Source organism: Lontra canadensis, unplaced genomic scaffold (assembly GCF_010015895.1).
Source record: "Lontra canadensis isolate GAN:19392208 unplaced genomic scaffold, GSC_riverotter_1.0 scaffold43, whole genome shotgun sequence".
NCBI lineage: Eukaryota > Metazoa > Chordata > Mammalia > Carnivora > Mustelidae > Lontra > Lontra canadensis.
In genome coordinates, this window is record NW_022631037.1 from 1,172,200 (window position 1) to 1,195,500 (window position 23,301).

The following is a 23,301-nucleotide window of genomic DNA, read 5'->3' on the forward strand; positions in this document are numbered from 1 at the left end:
GATCAGGCGAAGGGCTGTGAACTTTCTGTGTAGCCTTGGCTGTGTAGCACCAGGCTAGCCACCTGAGGGTAGGGGATAAGAAAGGAAATGAAAGGAGGAGGACTAGCAACTCAGGCGGTTTTCTTAAGAGGAAAGCTAAAAACGAAATTCTTTGAAGTAGGGGAACATAATTGATGATTTTGTTGTTGCCAGTTGCTTTTGTTTTTGGCAAAACATTCCACCATCATTATTCACCTTCACGTTTTTAGCAGGATTGTTAGCACAGACTTCAGGAGCTAACCTCATCAATTCTGACCCCCTTTTTATAGTTCTCAGAAGAGCTGTCTTCCAAGGAAAACATTGTATTGAGCAAAGGTTGTACTTTTGGAAGATAGACGTTTTATAATGATAAGTTTTGACAACTCGCTCTGGTTGCCATGTGTCTCCCAGGCCTGCCGGTGGGTGGGTATTTGTCAGGAATGAGAATATGTCTGAGAGGGGCTGCTTTATAGCAGCCAGACTTGATTTTCAGCTTTCAGGGCTTTGAGCCTCCTTAAAGCACTCTGGAAACAGAGAGGAGGAGCTTTGCTGCTCTCATGTGTGTGACATTGGCTGCACCTTGAATGTCCAGTTCAGGGACGTGTGGAGCGTCAGTGTTAGAGCCTTTGTGCGACACCTCTCATTCTACTATGAACATCTCCACGTTCTTCTGTGGCCATATGTTAGAGCCTGCAATTTGGTTTCTTTCTTTTGTTGAGCCACTCTGCAGGGTCCACAGAAGCCATTTTTGTGCATAAGGCAGACCTGTTTCTTTCTCCCAACAGATCATTAAATTATATCTTACTTCATTGCGACATTTAAAAGAAAAATAAAATCCATATTTGTACTTAGCTGCCAACCCTTTTCTCTAGACTGAGAATGAATCTTGGTTTGTTCACAAAGCAATGTTGTGTTCCACAGCATCTACCCACACTCTGCTTCTGTGGCTCAGACAGCTGGCAGGTCCCAGAGAGAGCACATGGATGGTGCCCTGATAGCATCTGTCCAGTTGTTCTAATCACATACTTGGTAGACAACTGAAAACCCACATTCAACTTTACTAAGTTTATATCACTAATTCTAAATTTACTGCAAGCACTTTTTAAAAAATCTAAAACTCTTTCAAATGCTTACTAATACTTAATAATAATTGTGAAAGTATTTCTCTAATGCTCATTTCCAGGGCTCCTTAAAAACCAACAAATAAAAGTTGTTTCCAATTAATTGTGAGAAAGCTAATCTGTATAGTTTATTTACTATCATTAGTGCTCTAATATCCAGAAGAATAAGCAGTACAACCTGAGGAAGCCCATTCATCAGAATAGCACAAAACTGATCCTTGATTACTTCTTGTCTGGAACACACAGATGGACCATCTTGGTCCCACAAACCCGGGTCTCTGACCCTGCCATTTCCTACAGTTAATCCTGCGTAATGCTAATAGAATCTTCTCCAATACTGCTTTTATGTCACTCTGTTTTCAAGAACCTTTGATTTCATCCCATTTTAGAACATGAAGTCTAAATATTGTGAGTAAAGATTCAAAATTCTGGCCATGTTTTTTGTATATCCCTTCTGGAAGCACCTGCCCTCTAGCCAAATTGACCTTTTTGGTTCAGTCAGTCTTTGAGCAGTTCAGATCCTAGCTTTTGAAGTCAGTATCAAAAAACATGTCTCGTGAGGTCTCATGAGAGTTTTTCCTCATAAAGTCGGTGACAGACAAGGGCTCTGGTTGAAATAGGAAAAGCAGGAGTATGTTTTATGCGCTTAGGTTCAGAAAGTGTTCATCGCTTTGATGGATGCTAGTTTCTTATTATATTTTAGTACTATTGGAGTGTTGGAAAACTAGCATTTTGGGATAGATGTGACTCTGCCTCAGAGGGGCTCCTCTGTGTAAGGGCAGGGTCCGTATCTGTCAGGCCATAGTGGGATGATATTATTATGCCATCAGCTTTCATAGACAAGAAGCAACAAAATGCAAGCAGGGTGAGACTAGTAGTAGCTCTTGACTCCTACGCAGGTGTGTTGTCTTTATTGCCAGATGGCATCATGTATTTGGCGAAGTGTCACCCATGATTTCTTTTTGGAGTCCATGCCATGCACATTCTGTCATAGGCAGCTAGAGAAAAAGTAGATTTTAGCTTTGTCAGTAGAGCAGTTAGCATCGATTTTGGAAAACATGGATTCAATGTATTTAAGGGGTGGTTGCATATTTCTACTTGTATCCAAGCGTCCTAGAAGTATTTGCAATCATCTGGATCTATCTTCCTATGAAAATCAATAAATAGGGCACCTGGGTGGCTCAGTGGGTTAAGCCTCTGCCTTCCACTCAGGTCATGGTCTCGGGGTCCTGGGATCAAGCCCCACTTCGGGCTCTCTGCTCAGCAGGAAGCCTGCTTCCCCCTTTCTCTCTACTTGCCTCTCTGCCTACTTGTGATCTCTCTCTCTCTGTCAAATAAATAAATAAAATCTTTACCAAAAAATCAATCTTTTCTCTGTTTTACATGAATTCTGTTAGCTCTTCAGCCCATTAATGCTCTCAGAAAAATTGTTTATAATAATTTAATAATACCTTGAGTTTAGGGGGAATTGCAGCAACCCTATAATAAATTTAGGAAAGATGTAAACCCCATCTTATAGATGAAGAAATTGAGACTCAGACTATTAGGTTATTTTTGCCAAGGTAAACCAGTAAGTGGTGGACCCAGGATTAGAGCCCACATTTCCTGATTTACATTCTACTCTTCTCCTCACTTCGTGCTCCCTCTGTGAGTGGTGGTATTTCAGTATTTGCCTCATGCATGAGATCTGTAGCTGTATAATTAGAATCCTAGATTCTAGAGGAAACTCTGCTACCAGCCAGCTATGCTGACTTTTTACAAGTCCGTTTAATTTTTCTCTTAGAGTATATTTCTAAGATCCTTTTCAGTGAAAAACTACAATGTGTTTATAATTTTATGAACCTAATTCCACTGAAGCAAAGGAACAGTCATATCATAGACATTAGAGAGTTCCCACCTGGGATTTTTTGTTTCATTTCTTAATGACATCCCTAAAACCAGAAGTGGGAAGGAGTTTCTGACTTAGTTTTAATTTTTGAAATTTATCTCCTGTCCCTCTGCCTTGGCTTTATTCAGCTTTGAATTAGATATTAAAATTGTCAAGCCGAGGGTACCAATCACAATTTATTAAGCAAACTCATAATCTCTTTTCCATTGTGAAAACAAAATTACGTTCCAAACTCTTCCCATTAAGTCTGAACAATTTATTTTTGAGATTTTAAAATAAAGCCTAAACATAAGAGTGCTGTTCTACCTTCACTAACTTAGTATTTCTCCACAAAGGCCTTTCTTCCTTGAGGCCTGTGAGCCCCTAGGTTTTCAAAGCGTCGTGGTCTGCACGTCTCTGTTTTTCTTTCCCTGGGAGTGCTGATTAGTGACTTGCGGTGTGGATTCTGATTTATCGCAGACCAGAGCTGCCCCTTAGGGGCTGAGCAGAAACACTCATGAAGGAGCCCTGATTAAAAAGAGTGGTAATGAAGACAAATGTTTCAGAGGGAGTTGAGAGAAAACCAGTCCTTGGCATTCCCCGTAGCTCCTCTGAGCTTTTGTAAAGGAGGTGGTGGTAGCCAAAGGAAATATTTCTCCTTTGTTGTTTATTTCTCATGGCACTAGAAACATTTTTCTTTTCCTCTTGGGTGTTCTAATTCTCACTTGTTAACTGCTTTTCGTGCAGGGTTGCAATTAACCCCTGGCAGATTCCTCACCAGGTTCCCCTTATAGCCACTCCATCCCTGAAGAAGTTTTTAATGCTTTGACCTATAACCATTTTTAAATTCTTCAGACTTGACACTTTCGCCTAATTTCTCAGATCATTAAATCACACTTCTGTTTTTTTCCCAATGATTTTTACTAAATTTGATGTCAGGTAGGTGCCTATAATCATCTTCCCTTAGAAGACAGAAGGCCAGTGGAAAACACAAATTCTCATTCACTTAGTAATTTTAATCAAAACTAGAGTCAGAAGTTTCAAATCCAGTGTTATGTCCATAACCTAAGATACTGTTCCAGAATTGCTAGAGTCTAAGTGGGAACTTTGCAAATAAGTGTCATGACTTGATCTGGATCTTTGGGCATGACCAAATCAGTGGTCCTACCATCTATGTGTGGCCCTATAAGCTGTAATCCACTGCCCTGGTCAGACCTAACTGAAATCCTGTTTTCTTTCAGAGGAATCCCTAACATTGGAATTAATACTAAGGATCTAGATTGTTTGCACAGGCTTACACAGTGAGCCTCTGAACCACATTGAATGGTCAGAATGTCCTATTCGGAGCACACAGAGAGAAAGGTGAAGTACCTTGGGAACTGTGAGGTACTCCGGCAAGTGGGAGCAAACCACTATGCATGTACCAGGTTAGTGGGCTCCGTGCATTGTTCAGTGCTGAGGAGGATGCAGTGTTCAAGGCGGAGAGAGGGAAGGGCAAGAAATAGAAGACAGAGTCTGCCTCCTGCCCCTGTCATTAAGAAGCCCCTTAGCAGATCTCCATGCATGAAAAGGGAAATATTAAAGAACCCGAGCAGAGTTCAGAAGATGCCACCCCACCCCTGATTGACTTGACCTACCGAAAGGTTTGGCTTCCAGAGGCAAGTAGTGGTTTCTTATTGGATCAAATGGATTCCTTTTGGAGGAGAGAATCTCAGTGTACTTAGAGAACCTTGTCAAATATCCAAGGCTAAAGGAAAATTTAAATCTAATTCTATCAGATGAACAAAGCTGATTAACACAATCATTGGTGTAAGAAGAGCCTTTAAAGTTACCCTCGTGGCCTTTCTGGCGTTTTTACTTGTGTCCTAAGGCAAAACAAAAACAAGGAAATGAACAACGGCAAATAATTATGAGCTTAACGTTTCTCAGATACAAGGGAGTATTAGAAGTTATTCCATTCTGATGAACATAAGAGATTAAAGATCAACATTGAAGATTAAAGAACACTCGCTGAGAGAAGACATGGGTAAAGCCTTTCACACTTAGGTTCTTCCTGTTGAAGTTTGGTTCCTGTGAACTCTTCCCCCAGCTATAAATGCGAGGTCAAGGTCTTAGTCTAGGCTAAATGATGTCAAGTACAAGGGCTGTAGGAAGGGCCAAAGACTGCTGCAGCTCATCTGGCAACAGATGAAGATTCAGGCTGCTGGACTAATGGCCAAGATCGTAGGATTACTTCAGGAGCATGCTCCAGGGTAGTAGAATTCCATGCAAATTAGAGCCATTTGACATTACTTTCCTTTTAACTGGGGAAGAAAGGTTCTTGTAGTAATTTCCAAGCCTGCACCAAATTCCCCCCAAGTACTGATGGACTCTCCCTGGTCTTAAATACTGGCATACTGTTCTTTATTTTTCCTGGCTTCAAACAGGCATATTAAGATTTCATGGATATCTGAATCTTTCTTTGAGTATCTGGGAACACATCAGAGAAATCAGATAGAAAAGAGGGAAAAGGAAATAGGTTATTTCCTTAGCCTTTTGAAGCAAGCGAATTGGAAGGATGCTTTCTGTGACATTCATTGGCCCACAACTGCCCGGAATCTCCAGAACACCATCTTTTGTTCCTTGTTGTATGATCTTTAACAAAGTATTTCACAGACATATTTAGCATATGATTTTCACATATGTATTCCCAGGATTCATGGAGCAGAGTTGGGAGAGACTTGAAGCATTAGAAGACTAGAAAGTAACTTGAAATTGAGAGATGCGCTAAGGAAGGAATCACACACAGAAAAGGGAGAGGAGGTAGAGTTTGCCTGATTTGGAAAATAGTATTTTAAATAGTCTGCTTTAGTTCAGTATGGTCAGCCAGTAGGGTTAGATGGGAGTCAAATTCAGTATCACAGCAGCTGATACACCTTTCTTCCAAAGATGAATCAAGGAAATACAATTATACAGTAGGAAGAGCAATAATAATAGCGAACATTTATTTATTGATTTTTTGGTAAAGATTTTATTTATTTATTTGACAGAGAGAGAGAGATCACAAGTAGGCAGAGAGGCAAGTAGAGAGAAAGGGGGAAGCAGGCTTCCTGCTGAGCAGAGAGCCCGAAGTGGGGCTTGATCCCAGGACCCCAAGACCATGACCTGAGCGGAAGGCAGAGGCTTAACCCACTGAGCCACCCAGGTGCCCTATTTATTGATTTTTAAAAATAGGTGAGAGGCACTGTGCTCAGTACTTTGTATTATCTTATTCAGTTCCCATTTTATAAATAAGGAAATTGAGGTTTTGCCAGCATTAACTCAGCTGATGGGCTGGTTGAGCCAGGACTCAAAACCAGCCTGACTCCAGAGCCCTCACCTTTTATACCAGGATCCCCTACCTCCCTGTGTGACTTTGGTCAGTCAACACATTTAGATAACATGAGAGTTGAAGTATACAATTTCTAGATTCTTTCAGTTCTACAATTCTAGGAAAGTGTTATAAAGTTAGGAGAACTCTATCCCAGTAAAGCATTTAGAGGAATGCAAGTAGAGATTATAATACCATTTCAAGTTAATGACACCTAGCATTGATTCAGCGTATACTATATACCAGGCCCCATGTAATTAAATTTACAAACAACTCAATTAATCCTCAAAACAATCCTCTTGACATAGGTTTAGTGTCCCTAAGAAAGATCATAAATATTCGTAAAGAGTCAGCCATATCAAAGGTGTAAAAGACAATTGCTCAGATTTCAAATGGCTTTAATTATCATAGTACACCACTGTGGCTCCTAAAAGTAACAAAAAGTTGGACTCATGGAGAAACAGGTTTTTTAAAGGAAATGTTTCTCCAGATTAGTAGTCTGTACTTTTCTCTTACACAGTTTTTTAAATAAAATATGTTTGATTAATTAATTCATCTATAAATTCCAATATGGTTAACGTAGTGTTCTGTTAGTTTCAGGTCTACAGTATCGTGATTCAGCAATTCTATACATTACTCAGTGCTCATCACAGTAAGAGTACTCTGAATCCCCTTCATCTATTTCACCCATTCCCTCCCCCACCTTCCCTCTGGCAGCCACCAGTTCTCTATAAAGAGTCTGTTTCTTAGTTTGTCCTTTTTTTCTTTTGTTTATCTTGTTTCTTAAATTCCACACATGAGTGAAATCATATGGTTTTTATCTTTCTCTGACTTATTTCACTTAGCCTTATACCCTGTAGATCCATCCATGTTTTACAAATGGCAAGATTTCATTCTTTTTTTTTTTTTTAAGATTTTATTTATTTATTTGACAGAGAGAGATCACAAGTAGACAGAGAGGCAGGCAGAGAGAGAGAGAGAGGGAAGCAGGCCCCCTGCTGAGCAGAGAGCCTGATGCGGGACTCGATCCCAGGACCCCAAGATCACGACCTGAGCCGAAGGCAGCGGCTTAACCCACTGAGCCACCCAGGTGCCCCAAGATTTCATTCTTTTTTTATGGCCAAGTAATATTCTGCAGTATATGTATTCACTACATTTTCTTTATCCATTCATCTGTTGATGGATACTTGGGTGTTTTCTGTATCTTGGCTATTGTAAATAATGTTGCAGGGAATATATGAGTACATATATCTTTTCAAATTAGTGCTTTTGGTTTTGGGGGGTAAATAACCAGTTGTGCAATTACTGGATTATATGGTAATTCTTTTAAAAAATATTTTAAAAATTTATTAAAAGTGATACATTTTCTTCACAATTTGAATTCATGTTATTAGACTTCTCTCTTGGAAATAGGTCCAAATTTAAAGGTATGAAGTTTGTGGTAGGTCGAAGTCTCCAGAATCTGACTAGGGATAACATCAGGACCATCTGAGATAGTGAGAACACCTAAGCTACATATCATGCACCTATTTCATATTTCTCATAGTGGCACTGTCAGGTATTTGGTATGATCTTCGTTGTAATGAATGATTATAAATACAGAGCTTTTTCTTAATAGTTGGTGCTTTTTGTCACTTAACCCTAATTGTCTTATCAAGGACATGCTCTGTTAGTGTTGGGGAGCTAGTTTAAGGATGACTTTTCTGCAGTAATCAGTTTACATCAGTGTCAAGTGCCCACTAATTATGAAGAAATTTTTATCTGCATTAGGTAAATGTCATTTCACCACAGTAGCCTGAAATTAGCTACTTATTCCTTTAGTTAGCATACCATCTCATTGTAAGTATTATAAACAAGCTATTGACAAAACTGGGGCCCATGTCCATTTGTTCCTGAGCAGAAAATGGCTAGAGGACAGTCAGTACTTCCAGAGATCTAAAGAGAAATGCCCTGCCTCGTTTTTTATCTAATCAGCTAACTTGTCACCGTGGAGTCCTGTGTATTCACTATGGCAGGGCTTGGCAAACAACCACTAACAAACACCTGTTTCTGTACAGCCCATGGGTTAAGAATTGTTTTCACATTTCTAAATGGTAGAAAAAATAAAAAGAAGAAGAATGTTTTATTAAACCTGAAAATTATATGAAAGCCAAATTTTAGTGGCTATAAATAATGTTCTAATGGAACACAGCCATATTCACTCATTTGTGTATTGTCTAGGGCTGCTTTTTCACTGTGATAGTAGAGTTGAGGAGTTGTAACAGAGACCATATGGCCAAAAGATACTTCCTGTCTGGCTCATTACAGAAATGTTTGCCAACCACTGATTATAAGATCAAATCCAAACTCTTTCCAAGCATGGTGTGCAAAACCTTTATGATCTGGCTTCTGCATACCTCTCCTGCTTCATATTCTATACTTTTTTTCTCTGACAAGCAGGATAAGGTCTAACTGTGTTGTACTAACCAATCTGAATTACCAGAACCTCTTAAACTCTGAACTGCTTTCTATATATCTAATTATTTCTCCATGCTTTTCCCTCTGCATGACATCATTCCTTTCCATCCAGAGTACCCCCTAGCACATTCCTATTGGTCTGCCATTCTTTTGGTTTAAGCACCCCTTCTCTGCAACCCTACCTAGCATTCTGTGCTCTTTTCTACCTGTGTTTCTTCACCAGACAGCAAGCTCTTATAAGAGAGATATTGTCTCCCGTTCACCTTGTAGCCCTAGTTAGAGTTTCTCAGCCTAAACACTATTGGCCTTTTGGACTCAATAGTTCTTTGTTGTGGGGTCATTCCGTGAAATTGTAGGATGTATAGCAGTATCGCTGGTCTCTATCCACTAAATACTAGTGGCCTCCCCCATCCCCTGCCCTGTTGTGATAATCAAAAATGTCTCCAAACATTGCCAGATATCTTCCCGTGGTCATCATTGTCCCCATTTAAGAACCACTGCCCTAGAACTTTGCAGTCATCAGCCCATAGTGGGTACTGAATAAATGTTGAATTAAGTATCATACACTTCAAATGGATGATTTGTATGGTATGTTAATTATCTCTCAATAAAGCTGTTTTTTAATAAAAAAAAGATTTGGTTTACTGTTAGTTATCACTAATGGTGTTATTATGGTGGTTTTTATTTGTCTTTTAGAATAGTTGCCAGGGCAACTGTTAATGTCATATATAGTGCTAGTTGATGCCAAATCTACATTATCTTATTTAGTACTGACTTCAAGCCTGGGAAGTTGACCTGAGTTTTGCTTGTTACTTTTTGGAGAGATGCAGACACAAAAAGATTTTGTAACTTACTCAAAAGTCACAAAACTAGGGAGTATGTATAAAGGAATAGAGGACTCAGCTCCTGTCTGGTTTTAAACCTGTGTTCAGGGACACCTTGGCTCAGTCAGTTAAGTGTCCGCCTTCAGCTCAGATCATGATTCCAGGGTCCTGGGATTGATTCCTGCATCAGGCTCCTTGCTCAGTGGGGAGCCTGTTTTTCCCTCTACCTGCTGTTTCCCCTGCTTGTGCTCTTTCTCTCTGTCTCTCTGACAAATAAATAAATAAAATCTTTAAAAAGAAAGTAAAGACCTGTGTTCATATCACATGACCATGTTGCTTCCACAAGCCAGAGGTTAGCCACAAGAAGCCTAACTTCTTGGGTCTGGTGAAAATGCATGTACCTACCAAAGACAGTGCATGTAGATAGTAGATATGAACAGTTTCTAAAAAATGGTAACATTATTTTTGTTCAAGTTAGTGAATTTCTTATCTGTAGAACAGCACACATGCTCTATGTTTTGTTTTTTTTTTTTTTAGTTTGATTTCTTTGAGGACACCAAGAGGACACTGATTTTTTCTTCCATGTCTTTAGATCCTGAGGTGGTGGGGAATTGATTCTAAAACATCATAAAGATCTAATTTTCATCCAAAAAAAAAAAAAAGAAAGAAAAGAAAATTAATAGGTGGCATTATGGGTTCCATCTTTCACTTTACCTTGGAGCAATGGCACTAAAACAAATTAAAACCTGTCAGACTGGCAATCTTTAGAAGGGTACTGTGCAATAGAACTTTCTACAGTGATAGATATGTGCCACTTAGATCTCTGTGCTCTCCAATATGATGTTGAGCACTGGAAATGTGACTGAGAGAACTAAAGAACTGAATTTTTTTTTTTTTAAGATTTTATTTATTTATTTGACAGAGAGAGAGATTACAAGTAGACAGAGAGGCAGGCAGAGAGAGAGGGAAGCAGGCTCCCCGCTGAGCAGAGAGCCCGATGCAGGACTCGATCCCAGGACCCTGAGATCATGACCTGAGCCAAAGGCAGTGGCTTAACCCACTGAGCCACCCAGGCGCCCCAAGAACTGAATTTTTAATTTAATATTAATTAATTGAAATTTGAATAGCCATATGTATCTAGTGGCTATCATGTTGGACAGGATAGCTTTGGAAGTCTTAGCTTTGATAAAACCACAAACCTAAGCTTAACCCCAGCAAATATCTTTGGGGTCAGAGATACCAGTTTCAGACTGAATAAATTATCAGTGCTGAATACATATGGAAGAATGTAGGATATCTATTTTCACATTGTAATTTCAAAGGTTACTATTGTATATCAGATATGTGACTTGTAGAGGACAAAATTACTCTATAGGGAGTAAACTCACATTGCAGTGCTAATTCAACATTTATGAACATCTTCTAGTAAGCAATTTTGTATTTTTCTGTTGACTTGATTACTATAGTGATAAATTCTCCATTAAAGAGGGATGATGAGACACTGAGGAGTAAAATGAATAACATGATGTGTTTGATTGTTTTAGGTGCTTAAGAATTATTGTTGCAGTAAGAGACTTTTGCTTTGTTGAAATTCTAGAATTTTTTACTAGAATATTTGTTTTTTGACACTTGGTCCAAGTGACAGCTATATTTAGGGAACTTAACAAAATTTTTCTTCTTTGAGTATATTGCTGAGTATTTCAGAAGATGCAGTGTTTTAAAATATTCTTTTCATGTCCATAATATTTTATTTATGGTGATGAGAATAAATATGATGTTATACTGATATATTTCATGAGCAATATATTCTTAAAAGGGAGAAAAACTTATTTCAAAGGCCTTCAATCTTCAATTATTTCTCTAATAATCTTTAATTATTTCAAAGGCCTTCAATCCTTAATTAATCTGTAATTTTTGGCAAATTGTACTTAAACCCATTTTATGCCTTTGCCTGTCTATTGGATCTAGGAAAAAAGCAACTTAATTATAATGGAGACAGAGATGAGTTTTATTATTTTTGCATTTTCAAGAGTTATTGTTAATTTTTTATTTATATTTATTTTATCTAGCACTTAGCTTGTATGAATTGCTAGGGATTGAAGTTTTGAAGTATAGATACATTTTTTTCACTTGATTTTAGCCAGAAGGCAGAGAAGCAATAGGTACATTCTTAAAGATTATTAATTATTTTCCTTAGAATTACAGATGATCTAATCTAAAAATTTGGAAGACTTAAAAATAAGCTTAAAGATATTTTTTCCCTTTCCCTTTTCCTGACTTGCTCCTTTTAAGGAAGTGTGATAAGGTTAAAGATGTCTGTGATCTGGCCAAAAGACTTTCACAAATACTGTTTCCATATTTGTGGTTTTGGTGTTTCCTCTTACACATGTGTCTTCCTTCTTCAGTTTTTTACTCTGTCAAGAGAGAATTGGCTGCTCTGTTTGGATTCTGTGCATATAACAGATGGGCTCAGTGGGGGCTTTGTCTATAGCAAAAACCATAATGTCCAGGAGTTTGGTGAGCCAATTAAGGAATTTCCTAAAAGAATTCCATGTGTGGACTGCTTATCAGGGAAGATGTAAATGCTATTATTGATGGTTTCCTAGATCTCAAATATGCAGCACAGTTCAGTGTGATTAAAAGTTGCCACCCCCCATGCTGTAGGGAGTACAAAAAATGAAAGAAGCATGCTTCCTGACTTCCAGGAATTTGGCATTTGGGTGACAAGGATAAAATTCTAGTAACTATAGTAGAAGGCAGATCAAGTCCCCTTTGAGTGCATAGGAGGGAAAGACTAGTTCTAACTGAAGTCAAAGAGAGTAGGGAAGATCCCATTTGAGCTAGAATTTGAGGAATCAGTAGAATTTTGATAGGTAAAGATTGAGAAAAGGGTTCCTGTTGGTAGGACACAAAGGCACCAAGGCATACATATACTGGACTAATGTGAGGACTAACCAGAAGCTGCTTTGATTTATAGGAAAGGCTACATGAAGGGACGTTGTGGGAGACGCAGCCATCTAGGGAGGTGAGGACCAGACCATGGAAGGAGCATGCTGGTGAAAGATTTGGAAGAGGGGATCAGGAACAAAATGTTAAGGTGGGTTGAGTGATGAGGTTAGGAAGCTTATCCAAGCGGCAGGATTGAATAGATGTGGGAAGGACTAAAGAAAACCATTAAGTGGTTATCACAATCAAACATTTATTGGGTAATCACACCAACTGAGGCTTAATTTGTAAAACCACATAAAAGTAGACAGTCTCTCCCCTTACCCCCACCATGTCCTGGAGAAATAGTGCTCTGGCATGTGGCCATCTTAGCGTACCTTTAGAAAATGTTGGAATGCAAAAGAGAGAGAGAGAGGAACACTTTCATTATAAAGTCAGTGAAACACTAGTTTGTGATTTTTAATTACTAGATCTTACATACAACTTTTGTTTCAGCTCTTTTCCATATGAAATGACTGTATGACATTGGGCACATTACAGATGGTAATGCAGTGGTTTGATAGTGAGCGATTTAAGATACATTTTGTCCTAATCTGCAAGTGTCCTGACAAATGTTAAATAAGCAAAAAGCATGCCTCCCTGTGCCTTTTGTTCATTTGAGTGATTTTTTTTCAAAAGTGTAATACTGAAGTGTGGTGTAGGCGTGAAGCCAAGTGAGAGCCCCATGACTGCCGCTGCTACTTTTCATTATCAGCACGATCACTTCTCTTTGCTTTACTACCCATCACCTGCACAAATGCACGTGGCTGGTTCATATAGGTAAGGTAGTGAGTGTTCATCCCCGTCTATCCTGAGTCTGCATCAGTTTATCAGTATTACATTTTTTTAAAAAGATTTATTTATTTGAGAGAGAGAGAGAGCACGAGAGAAAGGAGGCCAGAGGAAGAAGCAGACTCCCCGCCAAGCAGGGAGCCCAATTTGGGACTCGATCTTAGGACTCCAGGATCATGACCTATGCCAAAGGCAGTCGCCCAACTGACTGAGCCACCCAGGTGCCCAGTATTACATTCTTAACCCACCGAGCCACCCAGGTACCCCCAGTATTACATTCTTTTTTTTTTTTTTTTAATATTTATTTATTTGACAGACAGAGATCACAAGTAGGCAGAGAGGTAGGCAGAGAGAGAGAGGAAGAGAAGCATGCTCCCCGCTGAGCAGAGAGCCTGATGTGGGGCTTGATCCCAGGACCCTGGGATCATGACCTGAGCTGAAGGCAGAGGCTTTAACCCACTGAGCCACCCAGGTGCCCCCCCAGTATTACATTCTTAACTAAAGCCCTTTACGTTGGTGTGTGGGACATTTGATTTTTTAAGGATCAATATTTATGGACAGGTTGAATCACCTATGTTTTCAATTATGAGCTTAATCTAATCCCATTAAATAATTACAATCTTTAATCCCATTAAACAATTATACTGAGATACTCAAGTTCTTAAAAGAAGGTAGCTGAGAGTACAGTTAATAAAAATGAGGTATTTTTACTCTCATTTCCTCCTTTCCTTGCTCCTGTTTCACCATATACATACCCCTTTTCATTATTTGTTGTCTCACATGTAAGAGTCTATTGCTAAATTTTTAAAAAATGAGCTAACATTTATTATTAAGGTTCTTGGCTAATAAGCACTCTGTACGTATTATTTCATTTACTCTTCTTGACAATTCTGTCAGGCAGTAATTATTCCAGTTTTAGCTGTTAGGAGACAGAGACTCAGAGAAGTTAAGTAACTTGCCCAAGGACACAAAGTTAGTCATTGGCAGAGCCAGATTTAGAACCAGATCTGAATGACCAAAGCCATTGTCTTAACCATTATACTACCTTAATCACTGTGTCTTCCTTGGTGCCAGATGATATGACCCCAGTTTTGGTAATAGAGGAACACTGGTCCAAAGTGATGTTACCACAGAGAAGTCATAGAATTTTAAGAATGGAAGGGTATATGGAAGTCATCAGACCTCATGTAAAACAAAAGTCCTGTGTGTCTGAGTTCTCTCTATTCGATTCATACAGTGCCCTGAGTAGTAAGAGTTAGTACCAGTAACAATATCCTGTGTGCGTTTGTTGTGGGGGGAGGTAGTCATCTTCAGAAAAAAATTGATTTATGGGAGGAGATGAAGGCAGAAAGAGGCGGTCTGTGGAATCTCGTACTTGGAGGGTCTCTGCTTTTTCATGTACTGTGTTTGATTTGATGACTTCTGTGATTTACTTCAAAATAATACAGGAGGAGGGAAGTAGATGTGGATGGGGCAGGATTGGCCACGGTTAGATAGTTGTTGGCTTGTGCCATGGATGCTTGGGGTTTATTATATATTTTTTTCTATTTTGGTGTATGTTCAAAATTCTCCATAATAAAATGTTTTTAAATTTTTATTTGAAAGCACTGTTTTCATGAGTTTGTAGTGGTTAGATTATGTATATGTTTTCTTATCCTAAACTCTCTTGGATGTTTTAGTCAAAAGAAGCACTTTCTTTCCCCTAGCATTTGTTCCCTCTTAGAACGTCCTTCAGTTCTTTTTCTGATTATTCGTTAAAGAAAGAACTCAGCATTGCCAGTGCTGAAGGTGAAGTGAACTGTCAGCTGCCTACATGGCTGCAGTCTTGGGATAATTTATCTAATTTCTCTTAGGAGTACCTTCTCTTTGACATTATTTTTGAACTCAAAGGCTTGCTTGCATTGTTCTTGTTAGTAAAAAAATCTCTAGGATGTACTTAGTAATTGGAGTCAGCTGCACTTAAGACTGTTCCGCCAGACTGTTATTTTAGCCTTCACTAGTAGGGTTTTTAACACCAGTTTGACCTTACTTTGAAACATTCTCAAAATACCATACTTTAATATCGATTTATATACTTTCGTATTAAAGAAGGGCAGGGTCCCTGGGGGAAAAGTAATGAACTCCTACTTCCCACAACTATAGGAATAAAGGTAGATTTTCTGATTTTGCTTTTTAAAGAAAAGACGGGAAAGAGTTTGGGTTAAGTTTTCCTTTGGTCAGGTATGATTATTGTAAATGTATTCTAAAGTATGCAAGTCACAGAAAGATAGGATGCTGGCCAATTAGGGGCACTGATTCCCACGGCCTGCGTGCCTTCCTACCACTTGAGGATAAAGGCCGGTTGAGTTTGTTTCTGACTGGTAAATACTAAATGCCCATAATATCGTGTCAATTATATTTTAGACAAGCAAAGCTCAAATTTTCTAAAAATTTTCTAAAAATAAGTTCTAAGTTTTTATTCATTCCAGAGCGGGGCTGTTTCCTGATTCTTTTCTTCTCTTTACTCATTTGCCCTTCTTTTGGCCATCGGTAAACTCCCATCTAGTAGAATGTCAGAGGCAGTAAAGTAGAAGGGTAGTTATTCCTTTTTTTTTTTTTTTTAAGCAGATTGAGGGGGTTCTAGTATTCTCAGGACTTCCGTTCTTTCTCTCAAGACACATCCATCAGTAACTCCATATAAGGCAACTGGACTCCTTCCCACCTCTTCTGAGCCTCCTTATTCTAGATACCATAATAGATCCAATGCCTATGAAGACCTGGAACATTTCAGAAAATAACTCAGACTTGTTTTCTTGTGCTATATTTAGGAACAGAGCGAGTGTTTTATAATGAAATATCTCTCCATGCACTCTACATCTTAGCAATGCGAAACCCTCAGGAGGCATCCAATAAGCAATCCTTTTTAAGTTTAAAATGTCGGCTGCTTTATCTGTTACCTATCTAAAATGTTTGGCCCAATATTTTTCACAAAAATAGGATTCGGGAAAGATTAGATTTTTCTAACATTGACCCTCCATAGCTAAAAAAAAAAACAAACCCCAAGCTCTTGAACAGCACAGCATTTCTCTGCTCAGTTCTCGGGAGCTTTAAGTTCTTGAGCATTTACGTCTGCCATAATTAACCCTTTATTTTCTTCTCCACATCAACGGTTGGAATTGTTTTTGAGTCGCTGAGGAAACTAGAGGTTAAAGATAATTTCTTAGTAAGTTGATTTACATCAAAGAATTACTTCATGTAGATTAACTGAAATTAGGATACCGGTAAGATTTCCAGACCAGTCCCATTACAGGATTTTGAGTAGGCTCTGAGTGACAAATTGCTCGAAACCTGTTTGGCTCGCCACCACAAGATTTAAAACATAAAAGTATAAAAGTGTTTAAATTTTTCTTTCTATTTCCTTATCAGAAATATTCATTTAGACCATAACAACTGTTAGAACAAGATAACAACTCCAGGCCAGCTGTCAAATGTTTACCATTATCAAAACTCTCCCTGGAGGGAGATGCAACTTTGGCTCGCCTCACCGGCAGTAATTTAATTTTTCCTTCATTCTGACTCGGAAATGGCAGCATTTTTCAAAGCTTCCTCCCACTGATGGCTGAAATTTTCCTTGTGAAATGATTTCCACCAGTCTTGAATCTTTCTTGTTTCTGCCGTCTTCACCTTTGCTGATGGTTCTGCAACTCATCACCAGCTATGCAAACTGACAGTTCACATCCTGGGGCAGCAGCAGGGGCTGGCCTGCAGAAAGGAGCAGCCTGACCAAATTTACGCTCACAAGATCTCTTAATTCACAAAAGCATTTGCTCTAGTTCCTGTTCTCTGCTGCAGGGGCTATGGAGAGGGAGTGGGGGATGGGGCAGGACCATTGGGAGAATGTTCTGAAGAGAAGAGAGGCTCTCTTCACACTCTACTGAGTACACAGACTTTGGAGATGAAAAACAGACGGAGAGAGGCATTTCCAACCATCTTGCTGATCTGTGCGGGAGTTCATTGAACTGTACAGCCTAGCACCAGACCCTTGTGTCATTTAATGTTTCTTTTTAAAATTGTGCTTAAATGTTCAGCACAAATATCCCTCCCCCTTTTACTTAAGTTGACAAAGGATAAAAAAAAAAATAAGAAAAAAAGAAAAAAGCCAAATATTGCGATGAGAATGACCAGAAATCGCTTTCCTCTTGTGTGGAGAGTTCTGTTTAATATGAAAGTCTTCTTAACAAGAGTGGACAGAGGAAGTTTGAGGTTTGATTTGAACTTCATGTACATGACATATTTCATTTTTCCCTTCTCTCACAAATTTCAGCCCAGGCCACTTGTTTGCAAAAAAACCACCAAACCATCCCTGGCTGCTTCGAAGATACCCCAGGAATTTGAGCTTGCCTTTTATCTTCTTCTTGGTGGAGACATATTTTTGTCCCTTTCCTTGCAGTGCCTTCAAGTCGTTTGCAGAGGACTCATCCCTCTGCGTCCAGTCTACCCCAGGCAGGCAGCTGGCATGTTACTGTTCCATAGCGCAAGGACACTTACGTGCTTGTGTACCAATTTGGGTCAGTCTCAAAATTGGTTTCAAACACAGATTCTTTAAAATGACCGATCTCTTAGGAGTATTTCTACCCACTCCCTCCCCCAGATGTGTAAAATGACCTAATCAAATTGGTAGGTTGTTTTCATGGCTTTGAAAGTAAGACTATAATTAAGGTAAAAAAATGACAGAATCCTGGGGGCGTCTGGATGGCTCAGTGGGTTGGGTGTCCAACTCTTGGTTTCAGCTGAGGTCATGATCTCAGGGTTGTGAGATCGAGCCCCACATAGGACTCCGTGCCTGGCATGGAGCCTGCTTGGGATTCTCTTTACCCCTCTCCCTCGGCCCCTCCCCCATTAAAAAAACAAAAACAAAAAACAAAACACGACAGAATCCTGAGCTAGAAAGGCGGATTTGAATTCTAGGCTTTGCTCTTCCAAACAGACTTTGTTTCTTTCTTTGTGACCCTCACAGTCACAGCAAAAGGATGGGATTATGGATGAGAACAAAATCAAGTCCCTAATTTGGATCCCACTGATTCAGGATGTGTGACTATGCTCAATTGTTGCTGATCTTTGAACTAACTGTGAGTAAAGTTTGTTATGCAAGTGGTATTTTAAATCGTATTTCAGAGGAGACCATTCACTTACTGAAGAAAATGAAAGCATTACAAACACTTCGATATATGCAGCTAGTTGTATACAGTGTTCCTAATTGCAGGTGTTTCTTCCTTCAAAATAGCCCTAACAGACTTCTGCCACTCAACAAGTATTCTTCTTAAGTATAACTCACCTATTCCTTTGTTTGAGACTGGCCATTTCTCTAATTGTCTGAGTTAGAGGTATTTTTATGTTCTCAACAACGCTTTGGGAATACACACTTAAGGAGCTTCCAAGTTGGTTGGGGATGCAAATACCAATACAAGGTAGTACTCTGCGAAATTCCAGAAGCATTAGAAAAAGTAAATGCTATAGGAATTTTAGACCAGTAGAGAGATTATTTGGAAGGTTTGGAAAACAACACTTATGCATATATGTAAACACATGGGAGTCTTTTGTTTTTTATTTCCAGAGCTGAGTATATTGTTTACAGCATAAAATGTTTACTTGGTATCTGAGAAACCTCCATCAATTTGGTGTGGTAGTTCTTCTTCTAATACCTCCCTTTTATTGGGTATTTATTATTACCAGACATTTTGCGTCTGACACTGTTCCAAACTCTGTTTCAAACAGAGAGTGGAAAACATCAGAATCTCCGATGGCTGAGTTTAAGCGGTGGGGCTATGGCAAGCGACTTGTGTTTCAGTTTGTTCCCGCTACTGCAGTCCATGTCACTGCTGCAGAAATGTGGGCTTGGCATTGCCAAACCTTCCACTTAGTCAAGAGAGACAGGAAATTCACATGTTTTATGGATATTTCCTGATTTTAAAAACAGTATAGGCCAAGTAAAAGTTTCTGACTTTTACATTATATACTCAACCTCATTTTATTCTCACAACATCCCAGCAAAATAGGCATAATTATTTATACTCGCCCCCCTTCAGCACAGCTAATACGTAGCAAAAGTGGAATTCTACCTTGGGTCTGTCTCCAAAAGCTACAGCACTACTCTGCTCTTTGCTGTCTTCTGTAGATTCACCAGGGGTGGTGCTGGTGATAGTTTTTTGGCAGTTTTTTGGCAGTTTTGGTGATAGTTAAAGCCAAGCCATTATCAATTATCACATCAGGTCGTACTCTACCAGAGTCTCATCTTCCAGAGAACAGTTACTCATTGCCTTTGGCAGGGGGTGGGATTAACAATAACATGAAGGTGTTGGCAACTGTAATTATCAAACAAAAGCGGTTTCCTGGGGCACCTGGGTGGCTCAGTGGGTTGAAGTCTGCCTTCGGCTTGGGTCATGATCCCAGGACGAACCCCGAGTCGGGCTCTCTGCTCAGCTGGGAGCCTGCTTCTTCCTCTCTCTGCCTGCCTCTCTGCCTACTTGTGATCTTTGTCTGTCAAATAAATAAATAAATAAAATTAAAAAAAAAAAAAGGCGGTTTCCTTTGCTGTGGATTTATTATTTCAACCTCATGGTACTTCTAGAAAAGCTACACAAATAACGCTAAATCGTATGTAGAGTTCATCATGTTTCACAAAGAGTGGCAAAAGTATTAGTGGCAATTTTACAAGGCCTGACCTTGCCAGAGAGAGGGGAGAAATCATTAGTTCTCAGGATCTACTAAATATTTAAACACTTTTGTTAAAATTCTAAATGAACTTTGTGGCCTGAAGGAGTTAACACACCTCCACAAACCTGCTTTCAGCTGGTAGGATCAGGCCCATTGTTATTATTATATACAGCTGTAAAAAGCTGGTTACATAGCATAAATTGCATTGAAACACTTAGGCCACAAGATTACTCAAGAAGAATTGTATTGCTTGTTCAGTCATATATTTTGATCTTTATTGCTAGTAGTTTATTCTCATGAGAGTTGGGGATTAGCCTTGCTTTTAATGTAAAAAGTGTATCTATGAGGGTAAAAATATAAAATGAAAATAGATTTTTAATGGCAACTTTGGTTCTTAGCATTAATTTTACATGCATTTTTCATTCTGAACTTTTAAACAGTTTTGAGAAACATATGAGAGATTTGTGAACAGGGGCAAGCGAGGGTCAAATGTATCAAATCCTTGGATTCCAGCAAATGTAGGATTTGTGGAAGAGCAGAGAAGCACACATGTGTTGGGAATGTAAATTAAAATAAAACCTCACTTGGTGGAGACTTTGAGAAGCGAGTGTGCCATGTTATGGCCAACGTCTGAGGCGTTTATCTTCTTAATAAATTAACCAAATATTAAAATAAACATTAATTTTATCAGTCTGCATTTTTTCCTCTCTGGATGAAAGTGTTTCAGGAAAAATCATAAAAGAATCTATGGTAGCTCAGAGAGGTTAAACTCAACAGTTGTTTTCTTTGAAGTCCCTGGCCATGAGGTTAATTGCCAAAACTGCTTGTGGAAAAGGTGGTAACAATTTAACAAGACTGTACAACTGCAGAGACGTAGATGAATATCAGGTGTTTGCAGATGTTTTTTCCTAACAGGAAAGGGGGTGGGGAACAGAGGAGGAAAAGAATGAGAAACAGGGGAAGAGAGAGGCCTGAATAAAGTCCCAACTAAACAGCCAATAATTCTTTGTTTGCTTAGCCAATCATCCTGTAATTGGCCAGGAGGTTAATAGGAGTCTATTGATTGGTCAGTAGGAGTGCTTACTGTGGCTGTTTTTACAGTATGCTCCCAGACAGAAGGCTGCAATTACTGGAGCTCTCATTCCCACTCTTTAGGGCCATTGCTGCTCTGATTTATGAAACCTGATCAGGTTGCTGTTGGCAGTTTATGTTTTAAGTGTTGCCTTCTGGGTCTTTGCTGCTTATGGGTCAGTGTGCTATTTCTCATCATTTATTGTGGTCATTTGAATAGGTAAGCTTATTTATGACTTATTGAAGTAGGAATACATTAAAAATAATAACCACCACCCACATGGACTGGAAAGTGGCAACAGTCCGACCCGATGTGTGATAGAGCCCTACCTGCTCTAGAAATAGACTGCGGCTACCGGCAGAGCGTTTATAGTCGTTCCAGAAATCGGCAGTCTTTTCTTTTATCTGCCTTCAACAGATTTGTTTCTCATCTCCTTGTAATTTACACTAGTTGATTATCCTTGGATTTGCTTTTGTAAGACTCCTAATAGTTAGATTGGGTCTCTGGTATTTTAGAGTTAAGGAAACTGAGGCCTTCCTTAAAATGTCTTAAGCCATCGAGGCGCCTTCTAGAGCTTGCGACAGGACTCTTCTGTCTTAACCCACCCTGACCTGGTCCTGACCCGAGCATTACTAATAAGGTACTTACTTCATCATTTCATTTCTCACTGGCTACACTTGACTATAAATCCTTCTGTGACTCAAGATCTTGGTTTCCCACCATTGCTCAAGCCCTCTTTTGTAGTTCAGAGTTCCCTGGGAGCCCAGGTGAAGGGGAGTAAATCTCTACTGATGATAAGACCCTCGAGCCACAGAATTCTGTGTAGCCACATCCAGACCACTGGATTTCACCTCCACTTCCAGCTTGTCACTGAAGGATGTGGTGACCACAGTGACCACTGCTTACAACTTACTTCCTCTCATTTCTTCTGCTTCTTTAATTTCACTGCTGCTACTTAAAAAAATAAATAAATAAATAAATAATAAAAAATTAAGGACTTTTGCAGCTCCTCTCATTGCTTCGAAAGCTCCCCATTATTCAGCCCCCAAGCTTTGAATGACTGCTGCTTTCCAGACACCCCTACCAGTGCCGCAGATGTGGTGATGGGGACAACAGCTGGTAGCTGGGGCACTGTGCGCCCCTGCGGACATAGTGCACAGTCCTGAGCCTGCCTGATTTTCCCTAAGAAGTGTGGCAGGCACCCACCCCCACAAAGGGACACAACACAGCACAGGAAGGGCAAGGATCCTCTGTCTGCCCACAGAAAGCCGTGTCATGACAGGAAGCAGAGTGGCAATGGTGGGTAGACCAGGTCGATTTTTCCGAGAAAAGGCTAACTCAACCAAGAAGATGGTGCTGAGGTTTGAATGTGTTGAGCCTAACAACAGATCTCAGAGGATGTTGGCTAGTAAGAGATGCAAGCCCTTTGAACTGGGAGGAGATAAAAGGAAGGGCCAGACATCCAGGTTTGTTTTTTTAAGATTTATTTTTATTTATTTTAGAGAGAGAGTGCATGTGAGCAGGGAGGAGGGGCAGAGGGAGAGAATCCCAAGCAGACTCCCTGCTGAGTGTGGAGGTGGGCACAGGGCTCAATCCCAGAACCCCGAGATCATGACCTGAGCCAAAACCAAGAGTCACATGCTTAACTGACTGAACCAACCCAGGCACTCCAAAACATCCAGTTCTAAGCTGCATGTTTCACTTTGTTATGAAGAGGATGAGATCTTTAGGTTGTGTTTAAAATCATAAAAGACCACAACTATCCCAATACTGCAAATTCCTGGTCATTTTCCTTTTGGAAAGAAAGGTGCCCTCTCATTTGGTGAGTACACTTCCTTCTACAAAGGAGTGAAATTTAAGATTGCCCTGTCCCACCTGAGGCAAGGGCTCTACAGACAGCCTCCCAGAGACATTTTTTTTCTCTACAAGGGAACCACTTGTTAGTAAACTGTTGTTATTTGTGCTGTATGGACATTTGCAGGAGAGATTTCCTTTCCTTCTTATTTAAGAAATGTTCTTCTATCATCCTATTCTAACTCAGTTTTTCTCATCCTCCCGAGTCCATTAGAGCTCAGAAGAACCTGGATGGGTTTCTCACCTGTCAATTGTACATGGAGTCCTCT

General features: G+C 39.6%; 1 protein-coding gene across 9 annotated transcripts in view; it reads left to right on the forward strand.

The window, feature by feature from the left end:
• The window catches only part of BCAS3 (BCAS3 microtubule associated cell migration factor), a 584,262-nt gene that overhangs the window by 359,098 nt on the left and 201,863 nt on the right, over positions 1–23,301 (forward strand). The window lies entirely within an intron of this gene.